We start from the raw sequence: 22,056 nt of genomic DNA, 5'->3' as shown, positions 1-22,056 counted from the left end.
TTATTTATCCCTATCAAGTTTCATCTTGAGTTTCTCCTTGAACCCGACCATTTACCTAAGGAGTTCCACGATCATGTGTATGGGTTTGCGTATCCCTCTAATCGTTGTTCCATGCACGGTTATCTCTTCCATCCCGGTGATAGATACATGCATCACTATTATCCTGATTATAAGTATGCCAGATTCCTTCTAGATATCCGCCATATCTTCCACCTCTTCCACGCCATTGAAACCTTCTTTGAAGGTCACTGCCATAATCCCGACCATATATATCCATTGAACCACGCGGGGGAGCTGTCTGATGGTCGTGTTTCCGCTCCTGATTTCCCAAGGGATTCAGGGGCAAACACGTTGAACCTCGAGGAATCGCATCTCCTTGATTAGCTTCTTTCTACCACTCTAGAAGCAATATCCTCGGATCATCATCTCCCAAACGGATATCCAAATGAGTCTTTAAAGCAATGAAATCTTGCTACTCGTTGGTAGGCAAAGCTTCCACCTGGCGTCGTTCATCCAAAGTCTGTACAGACCGATATGGGTGTGTAGTTATCCGATTTTCCACTCAAGGTACCTCTCGTCCATTAGTGTCTTCATCAACAAGTTCAACAATTAGAGTAATGTCATCAGAGTAATTCAACCGTCATGGAGTGATTGGCACATGCCCACCGTTGGTCTGACCATGGCCAACCGGAGCACCCCTTTCAACCTTCGGGGCTTTCTCGGGTGCATAAGCAGAACGAGTATGACAGTATCCTCTCCTTATTTTATGTAGGTCCACCGCATTCAGCCTTGAATCAGAGCCATTTGGTGCATCAACCATGCAGTACAACTGCTCCAGTAGATATGTGTTGCTAATAAGAACTGGTGGTTGGCCCCCAACATCAGGAGTTGGGCGGTCAACCACTGTTCAAATGTAAGGTTCATGGCGGACATAGTCATGTCCGAAACTTTTTTCAAAACTTTCTTCTTCGTAAGAACTTCCATCATGATTGTGAGACATCTTTCCTCCTAGACACAGATCATGATTAGCTCTCCTTCTAGCGCCAATTTATTGATGAAGGTATTTGGGAGCAACAAAATTTGAGGTACGTTGCCGGAATCAAGATCAATGATGGTGGTTCTTCGCTGAAAAAATTAAACAGGGTATGGTGCTTTTGTTTAATGGCGACTAAGATGACTTAGGGTTAGTGGTGGCTCCTTTACAATCTCAATGTCCGACCCCTTATAATTTCTTATGTATCCCTATTTATAGGAAATCAAGCCAATGTAGTTCTTGGGGAACAAGAAATCTAATGGGCTTAGATTTCTAATCCTGAGGTCCAATGGGAAACCTATTGGAAACCGTTCACTACTAGCTTCAGGAATATCCGCCGATGGGGACTAACCACAAAGGCCCAAAACTCGTATATGGCTTTGAGACTTCACAAATAAGGCATCTCTCTGGTCGAGGATAACCCGCCACTACTAGTTGTTTCTCTAATTTGTGGACGCAGGTATAACCGTGGTTTACCCCAAATTTTGGGTGCATCCTTGTCCCCCGAATAAGGAGCCCCTACTATATTACAGGACAAGTGATCCGAAACTTTTGGGTACAAAGTGCAGGATACTCTAAAGTCTTCCAACAAGAACACCCGTTGACTATAGAGATAGAGTTCCCAAAGCACACATTGGAGTTTTACCCCACATCCCCAATTAGGACACTCATTGACTTCAGGGGGAGGCCTTCCGTCTAGGCATACCCTTGGAGGTCTCTGACCATGGACACCAATTTCTTGTGATTGCATTAAAGGAAGGAGTTCTTCAATAGAATATCTGCAACGAATATGTTAGTAGTAATCATTTGTCTTCCTCCTGGAGCATCCAAAGAATACGTCCAAATTGTATGTTTAAGTCTCATTTATGCCAAGTTGAATACCAGGGTGTGCCTAATCATTTCTATGCGCCACCCTTGGTTATTAACCCATGATATTTCCTACCCTTTTTACGAAGGGCACGCCCTATAGGACTGGCAAAAATAGTCAACATCTCTTTATCCAATCCAACCTGGTCCATATATTAAACCGGGTCAAACAAATATCACATAGTTTTAAATGGGTTTGGACAAGGTAAACATCACACTTTTATTAACATTAAATGGGCCAAATACATGATGACCCAGATTATCCATATCACCCATATTCTTTTTATGCCTCTTAGTCTTTTGTTACGTATCTTCAGAACTTCATGCAATTGTATAACCTAAAAGTCTAAAGTTAGGCTTCGATACGTATTTGGACGATTTCAACTACGAAATATCAAAATAATGCAATTTTGATATAGAGAATTACAAGTTCAGTTATATCTATATGTACTTACATATATATATATATATAGATTATATGTAACAGATTTGTTTTTAGGTTAAAAATCTTAAAAATTCTAAGTGATATGGGATTTGTTTGTTACTATTTTATATTTTATTTTCCCAATATTAGAAGTAGTATAGCCTAAAAGTTTTTGTGTATGTGCTTAATAGATGTAGTGTAGTAGAATTGTTTGATGGAATGTGACAACTAACTTATATAATTTTTATTTATCTTTTGAATATTATAGGTTCTGAGTTTTTCGAGAATTAAGTGGCAGGTTCTTTTAAGCACTGTTGGCCTCTATTTTTGTTCTATTGTGTCATTTATTTCTTTGTTTGTGTGCATTTAATGGAAGAAGAACAAAGTTGTTATAATATTAGTAGGAGTGCGAAAAGATATAAAAAGCCTCCATAAAAAATTTGGAATTTATTTATAAAATTTATAGATGATGGAATAACTAAATGGAGGTGTAAGGAATGTGGTCAGATTTATATTTATGAGCACGACACTAGTAATATGTGAATACATATGTTGTCAAAAGATGAACAAAATATAGCGAGTAATGAATTAGAAAATGCTCCATTTGATTAAAAAAAATACAGTGACTTAATGGGCAAAGCAATTATAAGATATTGTTAGGACGAAAACACGCGCTAATATTTACGCAAGTATACGCGATCGCAAGTAATATAGAATTATTTCTAGTTCTTTCCCACAGAGACTGGTTTAGGTTAATTTCAATTAATGTACTTATGCAACACTGGTATGGTTATTATTCAATGCTAAAATGATAACAAGTTGAGAGTATTTATAACTACAATTAACTAAGAGATTATACTAATTAATATTAACTAAAAGAATTAAGGTTGATTAACTTATATAACACAAACATGGGATTCTAACTTCATTAAATACTTCATTCAATAGCCCTTTTGTTCTTAAACTTAGCATGCAATAGTGATGACACTAATCAGATAACACGAAACTAGTAAACGCCAACTTTCATTGTACGAATACCCTACAACCAGACATCCACAAAAGAGAAAGAAGCTTAATAGACACCAATTATATTGAGACCCTATATATCTATAGAATTTGACAACATAACGATTTAATGTGCAAGTTATCTATCGTGATTACATAGGGCAAGTAAGATGGTTAAAATTACCTACGAATCATGTATATTAAATACATAAACCTATGCTAGCATGGCAAGTTCTAAACTCCTATATTCATTTTCGCTTCAATAGAGATTAACACGCTATCTTATAAGTTCGCGACGTCATAAGACGAATCAACACAACCAATACTAGGATATCATACAATTACCACACACTAAGGTATCGAAACAAATTAAATAAAGAAATCTATAATTAAATCTACTAGAACCCCACGATAACGATTAGCCCATAACCGAACTCATCATCACCGTGGGTTCCGATAAAATCATGGTATAATAAACTAGGTCTTTATAAAACGAATAATAAACAAAGTATGAATTCAAGAGTATAGGTTCAACGAACCAAGAAACTAGCATCCAAGATTACAACTTAAAACAAAGAATCACAAGAATAAACTAGATCCTCTTCGCCTTGGTTGTATTTGTGCTATAGGTCTTCTCGCTGTCTTCTCCTTAAGCTCTCTTCTTGAAAAATGACTTTAAGTTCTCATTATATAGCAACCCAATCAGAAGAGAAGTCCAGCTGATCAAAATTGTAGTAGAAACAGGATTCTGTGATCGGGTGTGCTGACATTCTGCTTCTCTGGAGCGGCCGCACGCTAGCACAGCGCGGGCGCGCCGACCTTCTTGAAAAAATTATTCTGCTTATTTTATTCAGCTGGTTCTTGACAGCTTTGCACGAGCAATCTTCATGACACCTTCCAAACACCATTTTAGCATCAAAGCAATACTAAATCACCTCGATCCCTGTTATATGCCTGAGATGCAAAAACACTACAAAACACATCAAAAACATAAATAACTTGAGTACAATACACCAATTCAAGCCTTTATAAATCATTCTAAGTAGACATAATGCCACTTAACACACCCTCAAACTTGAACCGATGCTTTTCCTCAAGCATAAACAGACTCAAAGAACAAGAAATAAAAATGCATGAATACAACGATCCCCTCGGAATAACTAAACCAACCGATGAGCAACATCTCAACAAATGCAGTTATTCATGCAAAGATCAATCAAATCCCACAATTCAACTTACAAGCCAGAAACGTGCGTGTGTGCAGATGCTTAAAAGATATACTATCACAACTAGATCAATAATCATGAATCACTACTCATCAAGGGTATCACAAGTTTATAAATAGAAGAAAAGCTAAACTCAAAATGATTAATAACACTTCAATTTTTATATCGGATTTATTACATGGATTCATGCTTTTATTCACAATACATAACAACACAAATATTCTTATTTGATCGTGCAATGAGTGAGGTCCACAAAAGACTTATGCAATAATATCATGTAGCGAGCGTTAGGTTAGTAGATCCCAGACTATGAAAGCCTTATGTCACTAGGCACAAAGTCCCCTAAGAACTTAATAACTCGAGTACTAAAGAGCCCACTCGTGATAAATTATGCATAAACACATTTTTTTTCCTTTTTTTAATATTTTTTCTCTTTTTTCCACATGATTTTTGAACGAGTGCATTTCGCTCCATCTCGCTCAACCCTAGACTACTCATATAAAATGAGCCGGCTACTAGCCATTTGACACCTAGCCATAACGACTAGCAATAAAATCCATTTTTTTTTCTTTTTTTCCAAATTTTAAATATCCATGTTATATTGCCATTAAGAGAATATCCTAAATTCTAAATATAAACAAGTGATTAAACATCGACAAACAACAATACATGACCATGATCTAGCACTTAAGCAACCTCTAAGACTTAGTGAAATTTTTATTTATTTCTAGCATGCAAATCTACTTGATAGGAATTAACATCACCATATACGACATCACTACACTAGCATCAATATCACAAATCAATAAGTAAAGCAAACTTAAGGGATCATGAAACTATATGCAACATACTAACACGCAAAATAAATAAAAAAACTACTACATGGCAAATATGAAACTATATGAACTAAACTACCATGAATATGTAAACTATATGAAACTCACACATAACATATATTCCTTAACTATCACCCCCAAGCTTAAAATATTCACTGTCCATAGTGAAGGTAATAGTAAGGAATCAGGCATATCTACTCAGACTCAGGGTCATCACCCTCATGGGGTGGCGTTCCAGGAGTGTCAGGAGGCGGGTACACAGAATCCTCACCAAATACTGGCCACTGGATATCAACTCCTGTGGCTCTGAATGCAGTCCCCAATGCCTGGGTGAGATCATGTGCAAACCTACTATGGATGTCATGCATCACATCCATCCTCCTCATTAAGCGCCTATACTGCACTGAACCCAAACCAACACTGCTCTCAACATCCTGATGCTGCTCTTATGAACGCGAAGGACCAGCGTCACCCAACCGAGCTCTCCATGCAGCCTTGTTCACCTGAGCTGTACCACCAGCATACATCAGACCTGCTGGATGACCACCCAAAAAATGATCATATGAGTAACCAAGCCCCTTCAGATCAGGCTTACCTCCAACCGGGGGACTAGGTAGCTACAGCTGCTCGTGTGCAGGCCAATGAACTCCAACTGCCACACAAAGCTTCGTCACAATGGATGCACAGTGAATAGCCCCCGTAGTGCTCCCTCGCAAAAACCGCAAAATACCCTGATAAATCACCATCCCGATATCCAAATAATCTCCTTGAAGAATGTCCCCCAACAACCGTGCATGCTCTACAGTAACATCATGCACGTGAGAAGATGGCATAATGTTGGCACAAATAAAAGAATTCCATGCATGTGCAAACCTGTTCATGCACGAGGCAGGGAAAGTGGCATACTTGTCTGTGCCCTTCTTGAACTCCCAGTGAGTCTCAGGAACATACAATGTAGTAACAATCAAATCTAAGTCAAAATCCTCGCTGATCTTCACATTCCAATCCTCTTACTCAGGCTATCTCTCAGGCTAATTAATCACCCGACGACTGGCCTCCGCACTGTATCCACAGTCAACCCCCTCACCACGGTAAAACCATTCTTATCCACCTTCGCATTCGCGTAAAACTCGCGAACCACACTCATTGGCACCGTAACTGGTGCCTCACATAAAGCAATCCAACCCATCTGCACAATCATCTCCAACAACTTACCATCCGTCCCCGATGGCAGAAAACCTCGCACCTTGGCTGTAGGCTTCGAAAGCAGCCTCGTATACTCCGCCTCAGCCTCCAGACTTCAAAACCTAGGCCTCACACCCCCAATACTTGAAGAATCGGTGGTGCTGCTACTAACTTGGGTTCGTTATCTTTTAGGTGCCATTAAGATTGAACAAGTTGAGAGAAAAGATGTTTATATAAGAGAGATTTGTGTTTGAGAATTTTAGAAGTGATGGAGAAGTTTGTGTATAAGTGTTTGTATATATAGGAGATTAGGAATTAGTTATGAAAAAGAAGTGGGATTAATGGGAGTAATGGAATTAATTTGGAATAAAAATTATGGGAAGTGGAGGAGGGAAAATCGGGTACAACTGATTTTGTTTTTGATTTTTTTTCAACTTCAGGGACCAGTGTGGCCGCCCCGCCTGGCAACGCGGGTGCGCCGTGCTTCTGGAAAACTAGCGCGGCCGCCCCGCATACCAGTGCGGGTGCGCCGTGCTACTGTAGTTGGCACTAAATTTTTTTTCTTTTCTGATTTTTTTGTATTGTTCTCCTTGCTTTCTTCTTCCTCTATCTACTAATGTACAACAAACTTGGGTTGCCTCCCAGGAAGCGCTTGGTTTAAGTCGTTAGCTTGACGTAGAATCCCGAGATCAAGTGGACGATAAAACGGCACTAACCACCTCACGGTTTACTGTATCCCCATAGTAATGCTTCAACCTCTATCCATTCACCTTGAATACTTGTCCTGGATCATTCTAAAAACTCCCCACCGCTCCATGTGGAAACACAGGTTTGACAACAAATGGCCCTGACCACCTTGACTTCAATTTCCCAGGAAAAAGACGGAGACGAGATTTGAACAAAAGAACTTGTTGCCCCGACACAAATGATTTGAGCACTAGACCCCTATCATGCCACCTCTTGACTTTCTCCTTATAAATTTTGTTGTTCTCATACGCTTGAAGCCGAAACTCATTAAGTTCGTTCAATTGAAGTATCCTTTTATTACCGGCTGCATCCATATCAAGGTTCAACTTCTTCAAAGCCCAATACGCTTTATTCTTGAGCTCCACAGGCAAATGACAACCCTTACCATAAACCAACTGAAATGGCGACATGCCTAGTGGAGTCTTGTATGGTGTTCTATACGCCCAAACAGCTTTATCTAGCTTCAAAGACCAATCCTTCCTTGATGGACACACAACTTTCTCTAGAATACACTTGATCTCTATGTTAGATACCTCTGCTTGACCATTTGTCTGAGGATGGTAGGCTGCAGCAATGCGATAATTCATATTATATCTTTGCGTCATGGCAGTGAACTTGTAATTGCAGAAATACAATCCCTTGTCACTGATAATGACTTTTAGAGTCCCAAATCTTGTGAATGTCTGCTAATGAAGAAAATTAAGCACTACCTTAGCATCATTTGTCGGTAAAGCCTTGAATTCAACCCATTTTGAGACATAATCAACCGCCAACAAGATATACTGATTATTAAAAGATGAGACAAATGGCCCCATGAAGTCAATTCCCCAAACATCGAAGACTTCAACCTCGAGAAGCACATTAAGAGGCATCTCATCCCTCTTGGACATATTAACTGACACACTGGCAGCGATCATACTTTAAAACAAACTGATGCACATCCTTAAACAATGTAGGCCAGAAGAATCCCGCTTAAAGGATACGAGCTGTTGTCTTCTCTCCACCATAGTGGCCTCCATATATAATTGAATGACAGTCTCGCAAGATCCCCCCGTTTTGTTTTATGGAATATATCTCCTGATGATTTGGTCAGCTCCTTGCCTAAACAGATATGGCTCATCCCACATGTACCACTTCACCTCATGAAGAAACTTCTTCCTTTAAGCAGAAGACAAGTCTGAAGGCATAATATTGCTCACAAGATAGTTCACAATGTCTGCGAACTACGGTTCTTCCTCTTGCACCCCAAACAACTGCTCATCGGGAAAAGACTCATTAATCAATGTCTTTTCCTATGAAGTTGTACTTGGATCTTCTAAATGAGAGAGATGATCGGTGACTTGATTCTCAATACCCTTTCTGTCCTTAATCTCTAACTCAAATTCCTGAAGTAAAAGAACCCATCGAATCAGTCTAGGCTTCGAGTCCTTCTTCGAGATGAGATAGCGAATCACAGTGTGATCAGTGAAAACTGTCACCTTCGTCCCAAGCTAATAAGATCGAAACTTCTCAAAATCGTAGACAATAGCCAAAAGCTCTTTCTCAGTAGTAGTATAGTTCATTTGAGCACCATTGAGGGTCTTACTAGCATAGTAGACTACATGAAATATGTTGTTCTTTCTCTTTCCAAGAACTGGTCCAACTGCATAGTCACTTGCATCGCATATCATTTCAAAAGGTTCATCCCAATTAGGTGCAGTTATTGAAAGGAATATGTCCTAAGTCCAATCATGTATTAGGATTTAGGAATAAATTCCTGTGTAATCTGTTTTGATTTCATTGATATTAATAAAAGACTTGTTTTGTTTTTATTACGGGCTCTATCTATTTAAGTGTTTAAATAAGATATACCATAGTTTAGAGTAAAGCTTTTATGGATTATGATGAGATCATAATAGTGAGACCTAAAAGATGATAACTCTAAACTTAAATAGTTCCTGGTCATAGGATTACTAACTGGTAATTAATAATCCGCAAAGATCGGTACATACTATGCTTGCTTCATTATGAAGGATGTATGTTCTCATAGACATTTGTGTGGTGACACTATAGCTAGTATGTAGGTGCTTATTATAGAATAAGTTCACTGAACATGACTCGCATAGCTGAACAACTGATGGAGTTTACTCACGTGTCAGTAGTTGTTCACATAGTGATAGTTGTACAAGTATCCTTAGACTTGAGGTCTTCATAGTAATCTTGTGTACACTGAACTATACTTTGGTTTAGTTCTTAGTCTCCAGGGACAATTATTAGGGCTCTACTGGGTATAGGAATTTGTACACGAAGATAGTGTATGATCAATAAAGGATCTACCCTTTTTGGTGAAGGAAGCGAATGTTCAAGGCGGAACCACTTATGCTAGTTCAGGAATCTCTGGCCAGAGTGAATGAAATTAGAAAGAAGTTTCTAATTTGCATAGAACTAAGCATAGTAAATGGTAAGCAAGTGATTAGATTAGATAGGCTTGACACGAGATCCATGCCTTGTATTTAATCGGGACATTGTAGGGTAGAAGGAGTTTATTGTACGGTAATTATTCACTGAATGGGTTCTTGGTATTCTAAGCAGTGAATTCGTATTATCCGGATAGTCGCGATATGCTGAGAAGTATCCCTCACGATGTAGAATAAATATGATTAATTAATTAATCATATTTAATAAATTAGAAAATTTATATAAATAATGATAAAATAGTTTTATTATTATTTATTTCTACTACCGGTTTAATATTGAACCTATAGGGTCACACCATAAAAAGAGAATGATTTAATGGTGGAGGAATTAATTAATAATGGCTAATAATTATTTATTTGTGAAATAAATAATTAATTGGCAAATTTAATAATTGATTAAATGAGATTTAATTGATTATAAATTAATTAAGAAAAGTTCTTAATATTATTAACTAAGAATTTAATTTTTGGAAATTAAATCAAGAGAGAGAATTATTTCTAAAGTATTTAAAAAAAGGATTAATAATTAAAAAGTGTTTTAATTATTAATGAGAATAATAAATGGGATCATAATAATAATATTTATGGGAAAATTTCAGCTAAAAATTTTGCCTAAGTCCAATCATGTATTAGGATTTAGGAATAAATTCCTGTGTAATCTGTTTTGATTTCATTGATATTAATAAAAGACTTGTTTTGTTTTTATTACGGGCTCTCTCTATTTAAGTGTTTAAATAAGATATACCATAGTTTAGAGTAAAGCTTTTATGGATTATGATGAGATCATAATAGTGAGACCTAAAAGATGATAACTCTAAACTTAAATAGTTCCTGGTCATAGGATTACTAACTGGTAATTAATAATCCGCAAAGATCGGTACATACTATGCTTGCTTCATTATGAAGGATGTCTGTTCTCATAGACATTTGTGTGGTGACACTATAGCTAGTATGTAGGTGCCTATTATAGAATAAGTTCACTGAACATGACTCGCACAGCTGAACAACTGATGGAGTTCACTCACGTGTCAGTAGTTGTTCACATAGTGATAGTTGTACAAGTATCCTTAGACTTGAGGTCTTCATAGTAATCTTGTGTACACTGAACTATACTTTGGTTTAGTTCTTAGTCTCCAGGGACAATTATTAGGGCTCTACTGGGTATAGGAATTTGTACACGAAGATAGTGTATGATCAATAAAGGATCTACCCTTTCCAGTGAAGGAAGCGAATGTTCAAGGCCGATCCACTTATGCTAGTTCAGGAATCTCTGGCCAGAGTGAATGAAATTAGAAAGGAGTTTCTAATTTGCATAGAACTAAGCATAGTAAATGGTAAGCAAGTGATTAGATTAGATAGGCTTGACACGAGATCCATGCCTTGTATTTAATCGGGACATTGTAGGGTAGAAGGAGTTTATTGTACGGTAACTATTCACTGAATAGGTTCTTGGTATTCTAAGCAGTGAATTCGTATTATTCGGATAGTCACGATATGCTGAGAAGTATCCCTCACGATGTAGAATAAATATGATTAATTAATTAATCATATTTAATAAATTAGAAAATTTATATAAATAATGATAAAATAGTTTTATTATTATTTATTTCTACTACCGGCTTAATATTGAACCTACAGGGTCACACCATAAAAAGAGAATGATTTAATGGTGGAGGAATTAATTAATAATGGCTAATAATTATTTATTTGTGAAATAAATAATTAATTGGCAAATTTAATAATTGATTAAATGAGATTTAATTGATTATAAATTAATTAAGAAAAGTTCTGAATATTATTAATTAAGAATTTAATTTTTGGAAATTAAATCAAGAGAGAGAATTATTTCTAAAGTGTTTAGAAAAAGGATTAATAATTAAAAGGTGTTTTAATTATTAATGAGAATAATAAATGGGATAATAATAATAATATTTATGGGAAAATTTCAGCTTAAAATTTTGCCTATAAATATACTATTATAAACCCTATTTTTATTCTAACCCAAAAACCCCAAAATTTTATAAAACCTAATTCTCTCCACCTCCTCCTCCTCCTTAACGTCGTTTTCTTGGTGGATACCGGTGGAGTGCTTCACGTTTGAGGAGCAGCTACTAAGGATCTCCGATCGTTGCTTTTGGATATCATATTAAAGGTTAGTAATCGATCCCTATATTTTTATCACGATTTATATGCTTTTATTTAGATTTAGTATGTGTAAAAGTGTTTTATCATGTCCCCGCTGTGTTTAAAATCCAACAGTTATGATCAGTGCCGTTATTAAAGTCTTCTTTAAGATCTTAAATGCAGCTCGATACTCATCATCAAACTTGAAAGGAACATCTTTCTCTAGAAGATTGCACAAGAGTTTAGAGATTTTAGAGAAGTCCTAGATGAAACGCCTATAGAAACCCGCTTGACCAAGAAAGTTGCGGACTCCCTTAACAGAAATTGGTGGAGGAAGGTTTTCAACCACCCCTACCTTGGCTTTGTCCAACTCAAGACCCTTACTAGAGACCTTGTGCCCAAGAATAATGCCCTATTGTACCATGAAGTGACATTTCTCCCAGTTGAGAAATAAATTGGTCTCAACACACTTTTTAAGCACGACGCCAAGATTTTGCAAGCACTCATCAAAAGAATCACCGAACACAGAGAAATCATCCATAAACATCTCCACATTCTAACCAATCATGTTAGAGAAGATAGCCATCATGCATCTCTGAAATATGGCAGGTGCACCACACAATCCAAAAGAAACTCTTCTGAAGCTAAAAGTACCAAACAGACAAGTAAAGGTAGTCTTTTCCTGATCCTCTATAGCGATGCAAATCTGATTATAACCTGAATAGCCATCCAAAACACAATAGTACTCAAGCTCGGCCAACCTCTCAAGCATCTTATCAATAAAAGGAAGAGGGAAGTGATCTTTCCTTGTGGCTTTGTTCAGCTTCCTGTAATCCATGTAAACTCTCCACCCCGTGACTGTTCGAGTAGGAATGGGCTCATTTTTCTCATTAGCAACAACTGTGATGCCGTCTTTTTTCGGCACACACTAAACTGGACTCACCCACGAACTGTCAGAAATGGGATAAATGATCCCTGCATCTAGCCACTTGATAATTTCCTTCTTCACAACTTCTTTCATTATCGGATTAAGCCTTCTCTATTTCTCACTATTGGCTTACTTCCTTCCTCTAGCAGAATTTTATGCATGTAATAAGAAGGGCTAATTCCCTTGATATCTTCTATAGTCCAACCAAATGCCAATTTGAACTCTCTCAGAATTCTTAAGAGCTTTTTCTCATCACTTCCTGAAAGGTCAGATGCAATAATAACAGGCAAAGTAGATGCATCACCTAAAAAATCATACCTTAAGTGTTCAGGCAATGGTTTAAGCTCGAGTTTTGGAGCTTCATCAATAGATCGATTAAGGGGCTTTGGAGATTTGTTCAACTCCTCCAATCCAAGATATTCAAAAGGCATATCTAGCATTTGCTTCCAAGGAGAAGCATTTAAATATTGCAACTGCTCATCACCTTCGTCATCTTCACTATATGAATTTCCCAAGAAGGCTTTCTCTAAGGCATCAGACCTTAGAATTTAGTCAAGTTCTGAAGTAACCACAGAATCTACCAACTCCACTTTTAAACACTCCTCATTATCAGTAGGGAATTCATGGCATTGAACACATTAAAAGTCATATCCTGATCCAGTACTCGCGTAGTGAGTTCACCCTTCTGCACATCAATCAAGGTTCGGCATGTAGCCAAAAAAGGTCTTCCCAAGATTATGGGAATCTTCTTATCCTCCTCAAAATCAAGAATTATAAAGTCCGCAGGAAAGATGAGTTTGTCCACCTTGACCAAGACATCCTCCAAAATGCCTCGTGAATATGTAATAGAGCGATCAGCCAACTGCAAAGTCATATAAGTAGGGTTTGGATCAGGTAGATCCAACTTCTTGAAGATAAAAAAAGGTATCAAATTTATGCTAGCCCCCAAGTCACATAAACATTTGTCAAATAACACTTTTCCAATGGTACAAGGAATAGTGAAGCTTCCAGGATCTTTAAGCTTCGGAGGCAACTTCTGTTGCAGCAGAACACTACATTCCTCTGTGAGAGCAACTATCTCTATTTCATCAAGCTTCACTTTTAGAGAGAGGATATCTTTCATAAACTTCACATAACTAGGCATCTGTTCAAGAGCTTCCGCGAAAGGTATGCTGATATGAAGTTTCTTGAACACCTCCAGAAACTTCTCAAACTGCTTATCCAACCTTTTCTTCTACAACCTCTTAGGAAAAGGAAGTGGAGGATAGATTTGTTTCTCCCTTGTATTAACCTCAGGAGGAGTGTGTCCCACTGTAGTCTTCCTTGGTTCCACTTCTGCTTCCTTCTGCACTTCTTCCTCAGCCACAGCTTCATCTTCCAAAGCTTGATATTTTTCGGGATTTGCAACCTTCCCAGACCTCAATATAATTGCCTTAACCTACTCTTTTGCTTCCTTCTTGCCTGGAACTTTCGTGTCACTAGGTAGTGAACCAGGTTGATGATTCAGCAAGGCATTGGTAATCTGACCAATTTGATTCTCCAAGTCTTTATAGATACCGCTTGGCTCTTGGACATGAGCCTCAACTCCTCCAATTCAGATTTTTCATTAGATTGCTACAGCTGGAGTTGTTGTCATGGTGCATATTGTGGTTGCTGAAAACCAGGGGGTTGTATTGCTTTGCAACATATTGCTGATAAGGCTGTTGCACCGCATTCTGAGTATTGCTCCAGCTGAAGTTAGGATGATTGCAGTTGTTGGGATGATAGGTGGCTGGAACCGGTTGTTGCGACCTCTGAAAGTTGCTCATGAACTGAGCTAATTCACTAGAAATAGCACACTTCTCCGTCTCATGTGCACCAGCACAAAGCTCACAGACACTAGTAATCTGATTAACTCCATAATTAGCCAAAAAATCCACCTTCATCGTCAAATCCTTAAGCTGAGCAGCTATAGCAATAGCTGCATCTCCTTCCAGAATTCCTGCTACCTTGCCCTGAGGTAGCCTCTAAGTTGGGTTCTGGTATACATTAGCAGCCATCAGTTCAATCAACTCATAAGCTTCATCGTAGCTCTTAGCCCATAAGGCTCCACTTGATGTTGCATCAAGCATGGGTCTAGAAGTTGCACCCAACCCGTTGTAAAAATAGTTAATGATCATCCAGTCAGGCAACCCATGATGAGGACACTTTCGAAGCATCTCCTTATATCGCTCCCAAGTCTCACACAAAGACTCTCCACATTGCTATACAAATTGAGTAAGAGCATTCCTGATTGCAACAGTCTTTGCCATAGGAAAGAACTTAGTAAGAAACTTTTGAGCAAGATCTTCCCACTTAGTAATAGAGCCTGGTGGTAGAGAATGCAACCAACACTTAGCTTTATCCTGCAAAGAGAATGGGAAAAGCCTTAGCTTTATAGCATCTTCAGACACATAGTTGAATTTGAAAGTGTCGCAGATCTTGATGAAATCTCTAATATGCATATATGGGTCTTCGGTCGGAGAACCCCCAAACTGAACCGAGTTCTACACCAACTGAATCGTGCTAGCCTTGATTTCAAAAGTGTTAGCCGCGATGGCTGGTCTGACAATGCCAGACTGAATATCATTGATCTTTGGCTGAGAATAGTCCATCAAAGACTTTGTATTCGCTTCTGGTTCACCCATTGCAACAAGAGCATCTTCTTCTTTCTCAACTAAGATTTCTTCTTCAACTCTCTCCTCTGCTTTTTCGAGTGTTCTTTTTCGAAGTTGAGAATGCGTTAGCATACACGCTCTCTAGAGTACCTGAAAAAGAAACAAACAAACAAGTAAGTAAACTATCTGAGTCAATGAAATTTAACGACCACTGATGTCAAGCACATAAACTAAAAATTAACACCGAGTCCCCGGCAGCGGCGCCAAAAACTTGTTAGGATGAAAACATGCGCTAATATTCACGCAAGTATACGTGATCGCAAGTAATATAGAATTATTTCTAGTTCATTCCCACAGAGACTAGTTTAGGTTAATTTCAATTTATGTACTTATGCAACACCAGTATGGTTATTATTCAATGTTAAGATGATAACAAGTTCAGAGTGTTTATAACTACGATTAACTAAGAGATTACACTAATTAATATTAACTAAGAGAATTAAGGTTGATTAACTTATATAACACAAATATGGGATTCTAACTTCATAAAATACTTCATTCAATAGCCTTTTTCTTCTTAACCTTAGCATGCAATGGTGATGACATTAATAAGATAACACGAAACTAGTAAATGCCAACTTTCGTTGTACGAATATCCTACTACCAGACATCCACAAAAGAGATAGAAGCTCAATGGACACCAATTATATTGAGACCCTATATGTCTATAGAATTTGACAACATAACGGTTTGATGTGCAAGTTATCTATCATGATTACATAGGGCAAGTAAGATGGTTAAAATTACCTACGAATCATGCATATCAAATACATGAACCTATACTAGCATAAAAAGTTTTAAACCCTATATTCACTTTCGCTTCAATAGAGATTAACACGTTATCTTATAAGTCTGCGACGCTCATAAGACGAATAAGCACAACCAATACTAGGATATCATACAATCACCACACACTAAGGTATCGAAACAAATTAAGTAAAGAAATCCATAAGTAAATCCGTTAGAACCCCACGATAACGATTAGCCCATAACCGAACTCATCATCACCGTGGGTTCCGATGAAAGCATGGTATAATAAACTGAAAGGAATATGTCCTAAGTCCAATCATGTATAAGGATTTAGGAATAACTTTTATGTAATCTGTTTTGATTTCATTGATATTAATAAAAGACTTGTTTTGTTTTTATTACGGGCTTTATCTATTTAAGTGTTTAAATAAGATATACCATAGTTTAGAGTAAAGCTTTTTATGGATTATGATGAGATCATAATAGTGAGACCTAAAAAGATGATAACTCTAAACTTAAATAGTTCCTGGTCATAGGATTACTAACTGGTAATTAATAATCCGCAAAGATCAGTACATACTATGCTTGCTTCATTATGAAGGATGTCTGTTCTCATAGACATTTGTGTGGTGACACTATAGCTAGTATGTAGGTGCTTATTATAGAATAAGTTCACTGAACATGACTCGCACAACTGAACAACTGATGGAGTTCACTCACGTGTCAACAGTTGTTCACATAGTGATAGTTGTACAAGTATCCTTAGACTTGTGGTCATCATAGTCATCTTGTGTACACTGAACTATGCTTTGGTTTAGTTCTTAGTCTCCAGGGACAATTATTAGGGCTCTTCTGGGTATAGGAATTTATACACGAAGATAGTGTATGATCAATAAAGGATCTACCCCTTCCAGTGAAGGAAGCGAATGTTCAAGGCTGATCCACTTATGCTAGTTCAGGAATCTCTGGCCAGAGTGAATGAAATTAGAAAGGAGTTTCTAATTTGCATAAAACTACGCATAGTAAATGGTAAGCAAGTGATTGAATTAGATAGGCTTGACACGAGATCCATGCTTTGTATTTAATCGGGACATTGTAGGGTAGAAGGAGTTTATTGTACGGTAACTATTCACTGAATAGGTTCTTGGTATTCTAAGCAGTGAATTCATATTATCCGGATAGTCGCGATATGCTGAGAAGTATCCCTCACGATGTAGAATAAATGTGATTAATTAATTAATCATATTTAATAAATTAGAGAATTTATATAAATAATGATAAAATAGTTTTATTTTTATTTATTTCTACTATCGGCTTAATATTGAACCTACAGGGTCACACCATAAAAAGAGAATAATTTAATGGTGGAGGAATTAATTAATAATGGCTAATAATTATTTATTTATGAAATAAATAATTAATTGGAAAATTTAATAATTGATTAAATGAGATTTAATTAATTATAAATTAATTAAGAAAAGTTCTTAATATTATTAATTAAAGGATTTAATTTTTGGAAATTAAATCAAGAGAGAGAATTATTTCTAAAGTGTTTAGAAAAAAGATTAATGATTAAAAGGTGTTTTAATTATTAATAAGAATAATAAATGGGATAATAATAATAATATTTATGAGAAAATTTCAGCTGAAAATTTTGCCTATAAATACACTATTATAGACCCTAATTTTATTCTAACCCGAAAACCCAAAAAGTTTGGAAAACCCAATTCTCTCCACGTCCTTCCTCCTCCTTAACATCGTTTTCTTGGCGGATACCGGTGGAGTGCTTCACACTTGAGGAGCAACTGCTAAGGATCTCTGATCGTTGTCTCCGAATTAATTTTAAAGGTTAGATTAGATCCCTCAAATTTTTATTCATGATCTGTATGCTTTTATTTGGATTTTATATGTGTAAAAGTGTTTTTCCATGCCCCCGCTACGTTAAAAATCCAACAATGGTATCAGAGCATAGGTTGTATGCATATAGATCTGTGGTAAAAATTTCAGAATTTTATGTGCTTGTATGAATTAATTATGATTTTTACAAGTTATATGATGAATTAATTTTGTCTGATGAGAAATTGTTTCTAAAAATAATTTTGAATGTTGATCTGGGTTCTACAAGTGTTGTAGATCGTCTGGGTATTTTTTTCATAATTTTATGATGTATAGATTTTTTATTATGAATTTTTGAAGATCTTGCAATTAAATTCATAATTAAATAAATCATATATATATATATATTATTTGTTAGTATATATAAATACATCTGTGGCTGTTTTGCACCTGCTGCTTGTCTATTATTGTACTGATGTTGCACGGAGAAAGAAACAGAAAAGAACAAACGGCTGTGAGGCGCGGAGTTCGAGGAACGGCGGCTGCTGCAGAAAAATAAAAAAAAATAATAGGGGTGTCACGCATTCTGGGAATGCGTTACACACCTATGACGCATTCACGGAATACGTTACACCCTTAAATGGCTTAAAAGTTGTGTAACGCATCACCGGAACGCGTTACAGGGCTTGTAACGCGTTCCTGTAATGCGTTACAGCCCGTCTGTTGATTTTAAAATTGATTTTCTGGGAGTTCCGTAACTCCGTTTTGGGCGTGCAATGTACCGTTGGATTCGTTTTTCCGAGACAGATCTAATGGAGTGATCAATTTTAGTTTATATAAAAGTTTTGAACTGTTTATATTCCATGAAGTGTTTTAAAGCAATTTTTGATCGTTTGAATTGATTTTAAATGCTTCTTGTGATACATAGAGATGTATATTGCTTGTTCTAATATGCTAGATGATGTAACATGCCTACCTTGATGTTTATTCATGTTGATATATGTGATATATGCTTAGTTTATCATGCGATGATAGATTTAGGTGAAAATAAATAAACATAAGGCATTTGTTAGACAACCTAGTATAGTGAAATTGTTTCATAACCTTAATAATAATATTATGAATACAATCATGAGATTCTTGTGTTTATGAAACACGTAAATGAATATGAATTTTCGATATGAGAGAAAGGATGATTCTGTCAACAACAGATTTCTATCTGTAAGAAAGGGTTATTAAGTGACGCCTCTTGACAATGCTCCACCCGATCTGGGAATCATCTGATTATTGATTATTAATTTGAAATATTTAATTTAAAAGGAAGAATCTCTTTATAATATGATTATGATTGTAACGTAATATAATCCCTCTAAAATTAAATAATATCAAGTAGTAATTGGCCAATGACACAACGGGCTTGTGTCGGTCATAGCCTTCCAACATGATAGAAAGTAGTTCTTATTTTTGAATCATTGTCGTTTCGTGCCACAGCCGAGGGCTTTGATTTCGAAATAAGAAATACTTGTCTATTACATAGAGATGTGTACATTGAATAAGAATCTAAAGGTCGTTACGTGCCACAGCTGTGGGCCTTTGGGGCCTGATTCAATTGTACGGAATGTTGGGTTAGACTTGACTTAGAATATTGAGTTTGTCGTGCCGCAGTCGTGACTCAATTATTCAAGAGGCTAAAGTTTGATTAGGGAATAACATAAGATGTAATTGACAAGAGTTGTCTGCCTATTGAACATTACATGGCGTTTCGTGCTACAGCCGGGGTTGTGTAATGGAATGTAGGATCCCTATTCCCACAAGCATTATGAATGCTTAATTTTTCACGTAGGGGGTTGAATAAATTAGGAAAACTAGTGGGAGCCACTTATGAATAAAGACCCGATTCATATAGTGTTTTGAAATGAAATCGAATATTTGCTAAGTGTTGTTATGTGTTTATCATTTATAGATTTACTTTGTACGTTATGTCTTCTGCACTATCACTCAGGAGCATACTAGATGCTCACAAATTGACTGGTCCTAATTATGCTGACTGGCTTCGAAACTTGAGAATTGTTCTCAGGATTGAGAAGCTGGAATACGTGATTGACTCACCTAAGCCTAATGAACCTGCTAGTGATGCACATAATGATGAACATGTTGTGTATCGTAAGTGGTTAGATGATACAAATGTTGCTCAATGCATCATGCTAGCTTCCATGAACATTGAGCTATAGAAGCAACATGAGCATATGGATGCTCACACTATCCTCATGCATCTACAAGAGTTGTATGATGTGGAGGGGAGGACAGCTCGATATGAGATATCGAAGGAGTTGTTCGGTTGTAGGATGTCTGAGGGATCATCTGTGAATGACCATGTACTTAAGATGATCAATTTGATTGAACGTCTTGGACAACTTGGTTTTGCCATGGATGGGGAGCTGAGTTAAGACTTGGTCTTGCAATCGCTTCCGAGTTTGTTCTCGCAGTTTGTTGTGAACTTTCACATGAATAAGTTGGATGTCAGCCTGCCTGAACTCCACAACATGTTGAAAACTGCGGAATCGAATTTTCCCCCCAAGAAGAGTTCTATTCTTCTAATTGGTTAAGGTTCCAATCCTAAGAAAAGGAAGAGGAACCCTTCCAAGAAGAAGAAAGTAGGTGAGAAAATGCCGATTCTACCAAAAGCTGAAGACCCCAAGAGCAAAGTTGTTTGCTTTCACTGTAACAAGGTGGGGCACTGGAAGAGGAACTGCAAGATTTACCTTGCAGAATTGAAGAAGAAGAAGGGTAATGAGACTACCGCTTCTGATTCAGGTATGTTCATGATAGAAATGAATATGTCATTAAATCAAATTTCTACTTGGGTATTAGATACCGCCTGTGGTTCTCAAATCTGTAATTTGTTGCAGAGACCAAGGAGAAGTAGGACTCTTGAGGAAGAGGAGGTGATTCTACTGATGGAAATGGAGCAAGAGTTGCTGCTGAAGATATAGAATCATTTCATTTACATAGGCCTACGGGCAAGACTATTGTTTGAAATAATTGTTATTTTGTTGCCTCGATTGTGAGGAATATTATTCCCATGTTAGACTTGGCTGGATTTTCATTTATTATTGAGAATAATGAATGTTCTATTCTTAGAGATAATATTCTTTATGGACGTGGTGCTTTAAATAATGGTCTGTATGTATGTGACATAATTTATTTCAGATTGAACAAACTAATAAAAGAAAAGGGATGATGAAAATCTCACTTTATAGTGGCATTGCAGTCTCCATTTAGTAGACATGGAGAGAGGGCTGCAAATTTGCTAGGAATGGTACACACAGATGTATGTGGACCAATGTCTACGCAAGCCATGGGTGGATTTTCATACTTCATTACTTTCATAGATGATAGATCTGGATTCGGATATGTGTTTGATAAAACACAAGTCTGAGGCCTTTGAAAAGTTCAAAGAATGTAAGTATGAAGTGGAGAAACAACCAAACATAGTATTATAACTCTTTGATTAGATCGAGGTGGTGAATACTTGAACGGAGAGTTTCTGGATTATCTCAAAGTAAATGGTATAGTCTCCCAGTGGACTCCTCCAGATTAGTATCTGAAAGGAGAAATCAAACTTTGTTAGACATAGTTCGGTCCATGATGAGCTATGCAAATCTTCCAGTATTCCTATAGGGTTATGCATTGGAAACCTCAGCATATTTATTGAATATGGTGCCTTCCAAAATCTGTTCCTCAAACTTCGTATGAGATATGGAAAGAAAGGAAACCGAGTCTTAAATACGTTAAGATTTGGGGATGTCCAGCTTATGTCAAGAAAGTTGACCCAGATAAGCTGGAATATCGATCCGGAAAATGTAGTTTTGTGGGATATCCTAAAGAGACTTTAGGGTATTACTTTTGCACCGATCATCGGGTGTTTGTCTCCAGACATGCT

General features: G+C 37.0%; 1 non-coding gene across 1 annotated transcript; it reads left to right on the top strand.

Moving 5' to 3' along the window:
• The first annotated feature begins 15,000 nt into the window (after positions 1–15,000).
• On the top strand, positions 15,001–15,107 carry LOC141688580 (small nucleolar RNA R71). The gene has a single exon (XR_012562014.1). It is a non-coding gene; the product is annotated as a small nucleolar RNA R71 (small nucleolar RNA).
• Positions 15,108–22,056: the final 6,949 nt, after the last annotated feature.

This window comes from Apium graveolens, chromosome 9, assembly GCF_009905375.1.
Source record: "Apium graveolens cultivar Ventura chromosome 9, ASM990537v1, whole genome shotgun sequence".
Classification (NCBI taxonomy): Eukaryota; Viridiplantae; Streptophyta; class Magnoliopsida; order Apiales; family Apiaceae; genus Apium; species Apium graveolens.
Note: the sequence above shows the minus strand (reverse complement) of the source record. Positions and strands in the feature narration are given on the sequence as shown.